This window comes from Acanthochromis polyacanthus, chromosome 16 (assembly GCF_021347895.1).
Source record: "Acanthochromis polyacanthus isolate Apoly-LR-REF ecotype Palm Island chromosome 16, KAUST_Apoly_ChrSc, whole genome shotgun sequence".
NCBI classification, from domain to species: Eukaryota; Metazoa; Chordata; class Actinopteri; family Pomacentridae; genus Acanthochromis; species Acanthochromis polyacanthus.
The window spans coordinates 9,792,115-9,802,661 of record NC_067128.1 but is presented as its reverse complement, the minus strand read 5'-3'; the positions used below and the strand labels follow the sequence as shown (position 1 = coordinate 9,802,661).

The following is a 10,547-nucleotide window of genomic DNA, read 5'->3' as shown; positions in this document are numbered from 1 at the left end:
GCAGAGTGCCTGTCTGAAAGGACCTTAATGCACAAAGACAGATTCTGTTCGGTCTGAATAAACGATGAGCATTTTAAAGATCCTTTTGAAGCTGCATGCCACTAAAAACATCACTAACAGCATCTAACATAACCCAACTCTGAACTGTTCCATCCATTGACATTTTCAACAATCTTCATCCACAATGCACACAGCAGATTTTTCTTTTTACTTGTAAGACAAGTGCAGTTTTCACTCCTGCCAATTACAAAGCCTCAGTACCAGGAGACACAGACAGGGCTGTGCTGGTTTCATCTCACTGTATAATCAATGAAACACAGGATCCCACAGTACTGACGACACACACACACAATCGCACACCCACGCTTCAAACCACACCAACACTCAGACACTTATCAAAGTGGATGCAGCTCCAAACCCCCACCAGCAGACACACGAAGAAGACACGAGGCAGAATTTCTGACTCTGAATGTAGGCAGCGGAAACACAACAGCTAAAGAAATGAATAAATATTAAAGCTGGAGGCTTACATCAAAGATAGGTGGGATAAAAACCTGAGAAAACACCCAAAGTGTTGATATTAACACCGAGACGAGCGCAGCATCCTGATCCTTCGCTGTCATGCATCTCGCAGCTTCCAGTCTGTCTCTGTTGACTTTGCAAAAGTTTGCAATCAATACAGTTTGTTCTTGTTTGTTTTGCACATTTCCTGTAATTTCTTGTCTATGAGCACAAAATAAAGAAGAAACCGACAGAAGGGCTGTAATAAAGAAACCCACAAAAACAACCCTGTGTTCCCAGCTGTGACAGCGTGACTGCTGTTATTTTCACCCTGTGAGTCTGCATGACACTGAAAAATCTGATCCTGGAGACACCAGCTGCAGTGGGAACCACCACAAAGCAGCTGCTGCAGCACAGTAGTGTCAAGATGCAAAACTTTAGAGGAGTGTAGCTGAAATCAAAACAAAGGCAGCGATGTGTGTGTGGTTTGACCCATGAGGAATGAACACTCATGTATGAAAAAATGTGAAAAAGTTCCAAGGCTGTGCATATAAAACTCAAAATCCGCATCAGCTCCCAGTTCTGTTGAAAAAGTTTGCTTGGGCAGTGAAGCTCTGCTCCCATTGCTCCTGCAGCATCAGGAAGTCCCGCACACTGTCTGTGATAAGTTAAATCTCCAAAATTATGTAAAAAATTGCATTTTAGGCAAGGAAGTTACTGGGATACGAATCTGGTGAGAATTGCAGAACAATTTTGTTGTTGCATCCAAAAAACTCAGTCATCTCAATTGCAGCATCCGCATGCCATGACACCTCAGGACGTACTGCTAAAGCTCTGCATTGAAAGTCTGAACTTGGTGGCTGAATTTACAGTGCACAACCAGGTGAATGTTGAAGAAAATACCGAGCATGAACCTGTTGCTCCAGATCTGAAGTTCCTTTTCAGATTTTGGAAACTGGTGTTCTTTCATTGTAAAAACTGTAGTTTCTTCTCCTGATGGTAGCCGCAGGCCCTCCTAAAACTCAGAATGAAATGTTTACGGAGATCCGTGAAGAAATCGCACATATGTAGCCGTCAGCGATCACAAAAACATCTATAACACAGATCCTGATAATGATTTCACTTTGCATGCTCATTCAAATTTCAAAACAGCCTCAGAACTTTTCATGTAATGAATATTTACTGGTAGGAACAAAAAGCGCTGCAACTGGAAAATGGTTTGTAGTTTCAAAACGACATCTCTGTACCACGTTTTGTTTGCTGCCCAGCAAACATTACAACCAAGTCTCCCACTAAAGTTTAGCTAGTAAGCCAGGCTTAATTAATAGCATTTTTCTCTTAATCTGAAACCAAGCTGCAACCTCTGCAACTTAAAAATGAAGCCAGTTCAGAACTGCTAAAAACGGCAGTTCTTTGAATGACCACTAGAGACTCCAAAGGTGTGTCAATCCCCATAGACCTCCATGTTAAAATGTCCAACTCTACAGCTGAAATAAACATGTTTACACGCTAGTGCAAAATCAATTCTGGTCTCTGTAGCTAGTTTACCTGTTCCTGATAACTGTACAGGGGGTGAAACTTTATTTAACTCAACCATTTATACATTTTTTGTGGTTAATTGACAGTCCATGTCCTTCCTCAGTTTCACTCACACTCCTTTCTTTTTGCTGATTTTTGGAGTTTCTGGGAGTTAGAAGGGGTCAGGTTCTGCTAAAATGACTCCAGGGAGGGTTTTTCCATCTTTAGATACAGTCAGTGGTTTATCTCAGAGTGGACCAAGTTTACAGAATGGTCCAGAATTCCTTGTTGGCATCAGGGGATTAGTCTGATCAGATCTGGAGGAAACATTTAGGCAGAGTTACAACTGTTTAAGGAGATTTTCCAGAAGATCTTAAACTCATTTCCTCTTTCCACAAAAGCCTTTTAAACATCATGTTTTCTAAATAATACAAAACAGATTCACAGTTTCTTTACTTAGTGTATTATATATTCTTTTTCTCCATTTTATTTCTGACTGAATTGGTTTCAATTAAACATGCCATTTTAAGAATAAGCTAATACCTAAAAAATATTCAAGAAAACACAGAATACCACCAGGAAAAAACTTCAAAGCAGGGTCTGTTGTCTTCCCATAAGCCTCCATGCACAGAATAAAATCCATGCGATTAATCAGAGGCTCACACACTCAGATAAACACTGAATATCAGCTCCTGTATAGCTAATTAGCTGTTTGAACACAGGGCAGAAACGCAACTTGAAGATCTATCTGTGAATAATCCAGAAATAGAAGCACTTTGCTCCAGTCAATCACAGTAAAACCACTCAGGAACACACACACATTTGTTCTCCAGAAATAAGCTCATTATCTGCTGATCAATCAGGGAAACTACAAAGCCAATCAATTCTGTTGATCTGGGTGACAGCATCACTCAATTAGTCGGCACTTCTCGCCGCCCAGAGCCAAATTACGTCGATGATTTTATCACCTAAAGCCTGTTTCTGTCCCAGGAGGACGGAGCTGAGTTGTTTAAATGAGACGACTGAAGATCTGAGCGAACTCGTGTCAAACTGCACGGAGGATACAAATATGTCTGTAGAGTAGCAACAGAGATGTGCTAAAAAACAACAGAAACCCAACTTTAAGTCAAAGTAAACTCTCTTTTAAAGATAAAATACTTCCATGCACACAAATTACCAAAATGGTAAGCTGAAATGTATAAATTTTCTGCACAAGAAAAAAAACAGTGTCCAATTATTACAGACAGGTGTATGCTGATCTGTACATCCACAGTTATATTTGTTATATTTTGTATTGTATTTATATTGTTGTTCACAGATCCTGTTTGTTTGACTACTTTGTGTTCATACTCACTCATTCTGTTCATTTTGTTGCACTTTTACTGCTTCTTTTGCCCTTCTAGTTAGATCCTAAGCTGCATTTTATAGTCTTCATATTTATAGATAATAATCTCTACATTACACAGTCAATAAGTTTTCCCCACAGGATTGGAAAAGACAAAAAAATAAATGGAAGTCAGTGTTGTGAATGTTTGCAGTCGTGGGCAGGAGTGGAGAAATAACAGTAATGATCAGAAAGCCTGCACAATTACTGAAAGAGTCCATGTGAATGTGGACATTATTGTGACACCTAAACATTGCTGGTGGAACCTATCTCAGTTTTATTCTCCAATGTTGTCTTTCTGCAGAATAATGCTCCCTGTGACACTGCAAATACAGTTCAACAATAAATAGGAACACGATGAAGAGTTCAAGGACTTTATACTTGGCGACCGGTTTTAATGTTGCAACTGGATGCAAAAAAAACTGCAATTATGTACAGATAAATGCAAAAAGAGAGTCAAAATGAGCTTTTACGTTCATAAGACACCCAACTCCCGTTAACTGATTTTGCTCCATGACAGCTGGACGTGTAAATAAAAAAGCCGTTTGCTGTATATTTCTGCCATTTTCAATTTTTAAAGCAACAGTAATCTGTTTTTACTGCCAACAAATGGTCAAAAAAAGCATTAGCTGCAGGTTTAAATGAGGATGATGTGTAAAAAGAAACAAATTTAATGCATACACTAAAATAAATATTGCATCATTGTTGATTATTATGTGATCGGAAACCATTTAACAAAGGCTGCAGAGAAAGTTGAAGTAGAATTTGGATTAAATTCCTTGTTGCTCATGCTGCAGCAATGCAGCTCCATGTAAACTAGAAGGTTTGTTTTTTTTATCCGTAACCTGTTAAACGGTGTTGCTGCCCCTTGTGGTCAGCAATTTAACTGATTAAATATAGGTTTAGTTAAATCAAAATACAGTCAAGGTGGATGCAATCAGTTGTATTTAAAGTAATCAAACTACTGAAAACAGTACCAGTGTTTGCTGGTTGAAGATAAGTAAAGGTAAGGCAGAGAGAGAAAACAGAAGAGATAAGAGAAATTTGGATTTCTTATCAGTTGAAAAGTCTGTCAGTGAGTTTTTATGACGCAATGAGCTCAAAGGTTAAAGATTCAGTGATCAAAACTTTACTCCAGAGTACAAACACACAGGCTTAGAAACAGGAAGCTAGTAAATGCAATCATTTTCTATTATTTGCATGTGTTTAGAGCACTCAGACCTGCAGTAATCCACATCTAGCGGCTCCATGTCACAATCACACATAAACAGACTCACACAGTGCAAATAATCTTCTTACTGATCACAAGGTTCCATGTTGAAACAGAGCAAAGTTCACACCGTCACCTCTGCTGGGTTTTCCTCCAATCAGAGACGTCGTTGGTCGTTTCTCTCTGTTGAATCGCAGCCTGAATGATCCGTCATGACCCACTGACACTGATTTAATTTATCCTTTTGGGCTCTTAAAGTTCTGTGACCGCCGTCTCTGAAGCTTCGTCTTTGACCTCCACTTGGATTCAGACTCCAGGAGGGTGTTTAACCTCAGAGAGGACGACTGTCAGGACGATTCTGCTGCAGCTGCTGATCACATCTGGCAGCCGTCTGCATGTCGTTTCAACTCACCGTCACTGACATCAGAGGAACCTGTAAGTAGACATTTTACATCCATAGCGTCTGCATATGTTTGCCTGGAGCTTTGGTGGTTTCTGTCCACAGACTCTGGTTCAGGCGGAGCAGCTCTGGTTTGTTTTGATGCATGAATCCAGAGTTCAGTGGATCATTTTGGCTCCGAGCACTTAAAGGGTCACTTACAGGTTGGAAGTTAACATGCAGAACAGAAACAACAACCAAAACTGCAGCTTTGTGTCCCGTGGATGTGTCAGAATTATACCTGGGTCAGTGTATAATTGCAGGACTTTTTGTAACATAGTTGAGAGGTATCACAGTTGACATTTTCTCTTTTTCAGGCCTAAAATCAGCATTTCTTTTACTATAACCAAACACCTCATGGCATTTTTATCATCATCATGAATTTGATCCTTTCATAGATTTACTACAGGTCTTCTGGAAATATGCCAAAATCTGCTGGGTCAGAAATGTTAATATTTAGTTCAAATTGATCCATTTTCACCTCAGTTCAGTTCTTTTAATTTCTGTCCACAAGCTTCTGGTTGATCTTTGACTCCTCTGGACAGAATTGGGGCAGTTCAGCTAAATTTGTCGTCTTTCTGACTCCGACTCGTTTCTTCATCCGTCCGCAGGTTCTTGATGGGTTTAAGTCAAGACTTTTCTAGAAGCAGGATGGAAATTCTGAGTGGACCTTTGGCAGATCTGGCTCTGTTCCTGCGACAAACCATCACATCATCAGACGGACAGCAGGACAGTTTACTTCCTGTTGGGCTGTTTGGTCTGCTGTTTCTGTCCGTCTGCCTTCTGCTGCTGCAGCTGATCATCTACTTCAGCTGGAGACTCGCACAGGGTATATTAACTTTTCATGCCTACTTCATGTACTCGATGCTCGCTATGTTATATTTACTACAGCAGCATGTAGCTAAATGGATACTGCAGGGCCTCTCCTGTCTTTAGAGCCACACATAGGGGTTTTATTTTGTGTACCAGCTGCAGATACCAACCGTGAAATATTCTCATTTCAAAGCCACACAGAAATAAAACACGACTGGCATCATAAACACACAGCAAAGAGTGCTTTTTGAAGCAAACATGACAACTGATGTTGCCTGCAGGTAGAGAAAAATGTCTTTAGGCCCTGACTGAGCTGCTCTTTAAATAATGAAACGCAGCTGAAATAGACAACTAGAAAAGAATAAGAAGTTGGCAAAGTTTTTAGAGGGCTTTGTTTGTCTTTTTTGAACTAATCTGACTGTGAAGATATGAAGCTCTCGTCTGGTTTGTGGTTATATGTAAATATGAGCGTAAGATTCAGATTTTAGTGCAACCTGAGGATAAAAAAACCTGAAAATGTGGCTTTACTTTCATCTATATATGCATGATTCAGTAACAAGTGTTGCATCTCTGGCTGCACCTGACCTCTTTGAATTCAGTCACAAACACCTTCTGCAGAGTTCAGGGTTCACTTTCACCATCTGCTGCCACTCAGAGCGCATACTTCAATGTAAAACGTAGAAAATACAACATCCTGCTGCTGCTGCAAATAAGAGCAACAAATCTGAAAATAGTCTGCAAATAAATGCAGTATTTACTTGTGGTCTTTTTATGTAGCTTAATTCAAATTGTGCCACCTTAAAAGAGCTTTTTTATTTGAAAGAAACAGTTAAATCAACGCTTCGGCTGCTGATTCTGTTGCTTTATTTGGATGATTTATTCTCACTGAACCCTGAAGCTCACCAGCAGCTTTTGAAGACATGTTTTCTTTTTTAATAAGCTGTCAAATTACAACATTGTTAAGGCAGAAATTGTACAAACTGAAAAAAAAAATCATTGAATACAGGTATTTAATTTTCCAACGGTCCTTGAATGTGTCATACGAGGAGCAGTTTTCAGTGGTAGAAACTAAAAGAGTTTCAAAATTAGTAATTTTTAGACTTTCAACTTCTGTTGTTGTTTTGTTTAAAAAATACGAGTTCATGTTGACACAATGCACAAAACAACACAAATAAAAACAACACAGAAAACAACAGAAACAACAACACAGAAAACAACACAAACAACTCAGAAAACAACGAAAACAACACAGAAAACAAAACAACACAGAAAACAACACAGACAACAACACAGAAAACAACAGAAACAACAACACAGAAAACAACAGAAACAACAACACAGAAAACAAAAACAACACAGACAACAACACAGAAAACAACAGAAACAACACAGAAAACAAAAACAACACAGATAACAACACAGACAACAACACAGAAAACAACAGAAACAACAACACAGAAAACAACACAAACAACTCAGAAAACAACACAGACAACACAGAAAACAACAAAAACAACAGAAAACAACACAGACAACACAGAAAACAACAAAACAACACAGAAAACCAAACAGAAAACAACACAGAAAACAACAAAAACAATTCAGAAAACAACACAGAAAACAACAAAAACAATTCAGAAAACAACACAGAAAACAACAAAAACAATTCAGAAAACAACTAAACAAGGCTGACAATGAGACACAAAATTACCAAAACAAGACACAAAACAGCAAAGATGAGACAAAATGGCAAGCAAGACACAAAACAGAGATGACAGGAGACACTGAGAGGAAAATCCAACCCACTGGATTAATAAAGTAAACGAAGCATGGCTCAAAAATAGTAAACAGAGGAGCAAGTTTTTGAAGATACATCCAGCATGGTGAAACATCTTTCTACAGCGGATGAGCAGAGGAGAGAGAAAATGTCTGTAGAGGAAACATGGCAATAGTTCAATATCAACACAAAATGTCAAAAGCTTGACACAAAACGACAAAAACAAGACACACAACAAACGCAAAAAGATATCAAATAACCAAAACCACAAAAAGATGTAAAACCACAAACATTAGACAACAAAAGGGCCACACACAAAAAAACACAAAATGGCATACAACACAAAATTTAATGTGGGGGCACCGCCTGACTAATTACAGTAAATCTAATTACTTCTAACATTAATAGAATTAAGATCATTTCATGAGGAAAAGGAAAATCTTTATATCACTACTTAAAGATTTAGCAAATTGTGAGAATATACACAAGAAAAAAAGCTTTCCTGACAATCTGCTTTAGTTCATTTTATTCTGACAGACTTTAGAAAATGAAATTCTTTAATGTTTTTAAAGATTTATGTCCCTGGAGAGATAGAAAAAACTTGAAATACTGGATGGAGGAATGAAACCAGAAAGTGTGTTTGAGTGTTCAGCTGCTGCTGTTTATTCTGAGTCTATTTATTCTCAGTTACAGTCAAACCGCACACCTGCAGTTTACTGCTGCTTCCACGGAGCTCTGATTAAAGAATTAAACTAACGGTGGGAACATGCAGCCCTGGAAAAAGCTTTGAGATATTTTACTTACTACTAATACAACAAAAGAAGTACTTCATTATGAGAAAGTAGAATCTTTTAATTTGAAATGCCCAACAGTGGAAGGAGAAAGTAGCAGAACAAGTAAAGTAGCTCAGAGTTGTATTTAACTAAGAACTTCACCAGATGTTGAAGTTGCCTTTTATGTGGCAGCTGTTTTTCATCTAAAGTCAGTGACGTTGTTGGATTTTTCCAGCTGTTTTATTTGAGAGACGTCAAACCTTCAGTAAATTAAAGAAGCTGCAGCCCGAAAGCATTAGAGGGTTTCTAATAAAACCCTGGGTTCCAGCAGTAAAAAGTAAAAAAACAAAAAACAAAAAGCGTGAAGACTGAGGAAGCAGAGGTGCTGAATGCAGAATTATTCTTAGGTTTTAGGTTTAAACTGTATATTTAACAAAAAAAGAAATGATAAGAATAAATTATAATAAGTATAAATCATAAGAATAAGGGAATGTACACAAAATATTAAAACAATTATATAAATAAAATTATTTTTAAAAATGTAAATAAAAAAACATGACGTAAATAAAGAAAATGTACAAATAATATTAATTATATAGAAAATGATCTAAAAAGATAAAAATAATATATTCATATTATTTTATATAAATAATAAGTAGAAATAATGAAATAAAAATACATAAATAATAGCAGATTGTGATATAAATTCATAATAAATACTATATATAAATAATAAAATATACATATTTCAATAATAGATTTAGAATACACATTATTATTATTATTAATAATAATAAATTTCTGCAGTGCTAAATCATAATAATGATAAGGAAAGGTATATAAAATATTAAAACCATTATATAAACAAATAATGAGTAAAAAGAATTAAAATTTAACAATGATATAAATTAGCAATATGAACAAATATTACAAATAATATTAACTATATAGAAAACAATCTAAAAAGCAAAATAATGTAAATGAATAACTTGCTATGATGAAATAAAAATATTTACAATAATAAAAGATAAAATAGAGATAGAAGTAAACAATTACTATACACGATATAAAATAAAACATTAAATCTATTTATTTTACACACCTTTGCAGACTCAACAGGTGACGAATCCTATTATGATCATATTTTTTTTTGAAATTCTGTATTATAAAAATAATATTAAGCGTAAAAAATATAATTCAAAATAAGAAATTATATAAAAGTACTGACTATGTCAATAATAAAATAAATTAATGACATTAATGACAAAAATAATAGAATATACAGATGTAAAAATATTAATAAGAAGAATAATAATTTGAGATGCACTAAAACATAATATTGTGAACACTTTGGTCGACCCAGTGGGCGATAAATAATTGCACAATATATAAAAACCGCCTGAATCCTTCCGGGTTATGAGAAAGCTTTAATTGATGAGTGAAAGTGTGATAAATAAAGAATATTTCAGCTTCAAGCATTTACAGTCATACTATGTCTCAGATTTTATCTACAAATAAAGAAACCTGTAAAAAATGTATGAGAAGAACCTGTTATTTGTGCAGTTTTGTGCTTTCTCGCTCATTTTCTTCTATTTTTCCTTCCCCCTACAGCTGAATCTGATCTGTCCGAGCATCAACAGCACAGAAACCCCATCTACAGGCCGCCGAGCAGAAGCACTCGGCTGAGGAGGATGAGGAGCGTCGGAGTTCATTCAGGCTCCTGAAGGGACAAAGACTTGAACTTCAAGACCAGAAGAAGCTGCAGAGAAAGCAGCCGCTGCGTCCTGAACACCGAGATCCATAAAAACTCCATCAGTCAGGATTCATGACGCGATCGGAAAGAAAAACCTGAACTGTGACTGAAGCTGTGAAAACATCTGGATGTTGAACGTTTCGGATTCTTTGGGGAATCTGGATAAAACATCTGCTGCTGATGCGTTTTCAACATCTGGATGAATCAAAGCATCTTTTACTGATGTATTTATTTCTGCCTAAGCTGGAGAATTCATGTTTTTATGTTGTTTTACACAATAAAATACAGAGATTAAAACAACTCTGGAGGCTGAAAAAATCATTTGAATGACCTTAATAGCAAATTTTAAAAAGTCATAAATCGACAAAAAAAAGAGCTA

The 10,547-nt window shown here is 36.5% G+C and overlaps 1 long non-coding RNA gene across 1 annotated transcript; it reads left to right on the top strand.

The window, feature by feature from the left end:
* The first annotated feature begins 4,636 nt into the window (after positions 1 to 4,636).
* LOC110947853 (uncharacterized) lies at positions 4,637 to 10,468 on the top strand. The gene is made up of 3 exons (XR_002595505.2): positions 4,637 to 5,048; positions 5,664 to 5,881; positions 10,027 to 10,468. It is a non-coding gene; the product is annotated as an uncharacterized LOC110947853 (long non-coding RNA).
* The last annotated feature ends 79 nt before the right edge of the window (positions 10,469 to 10,547 follow it).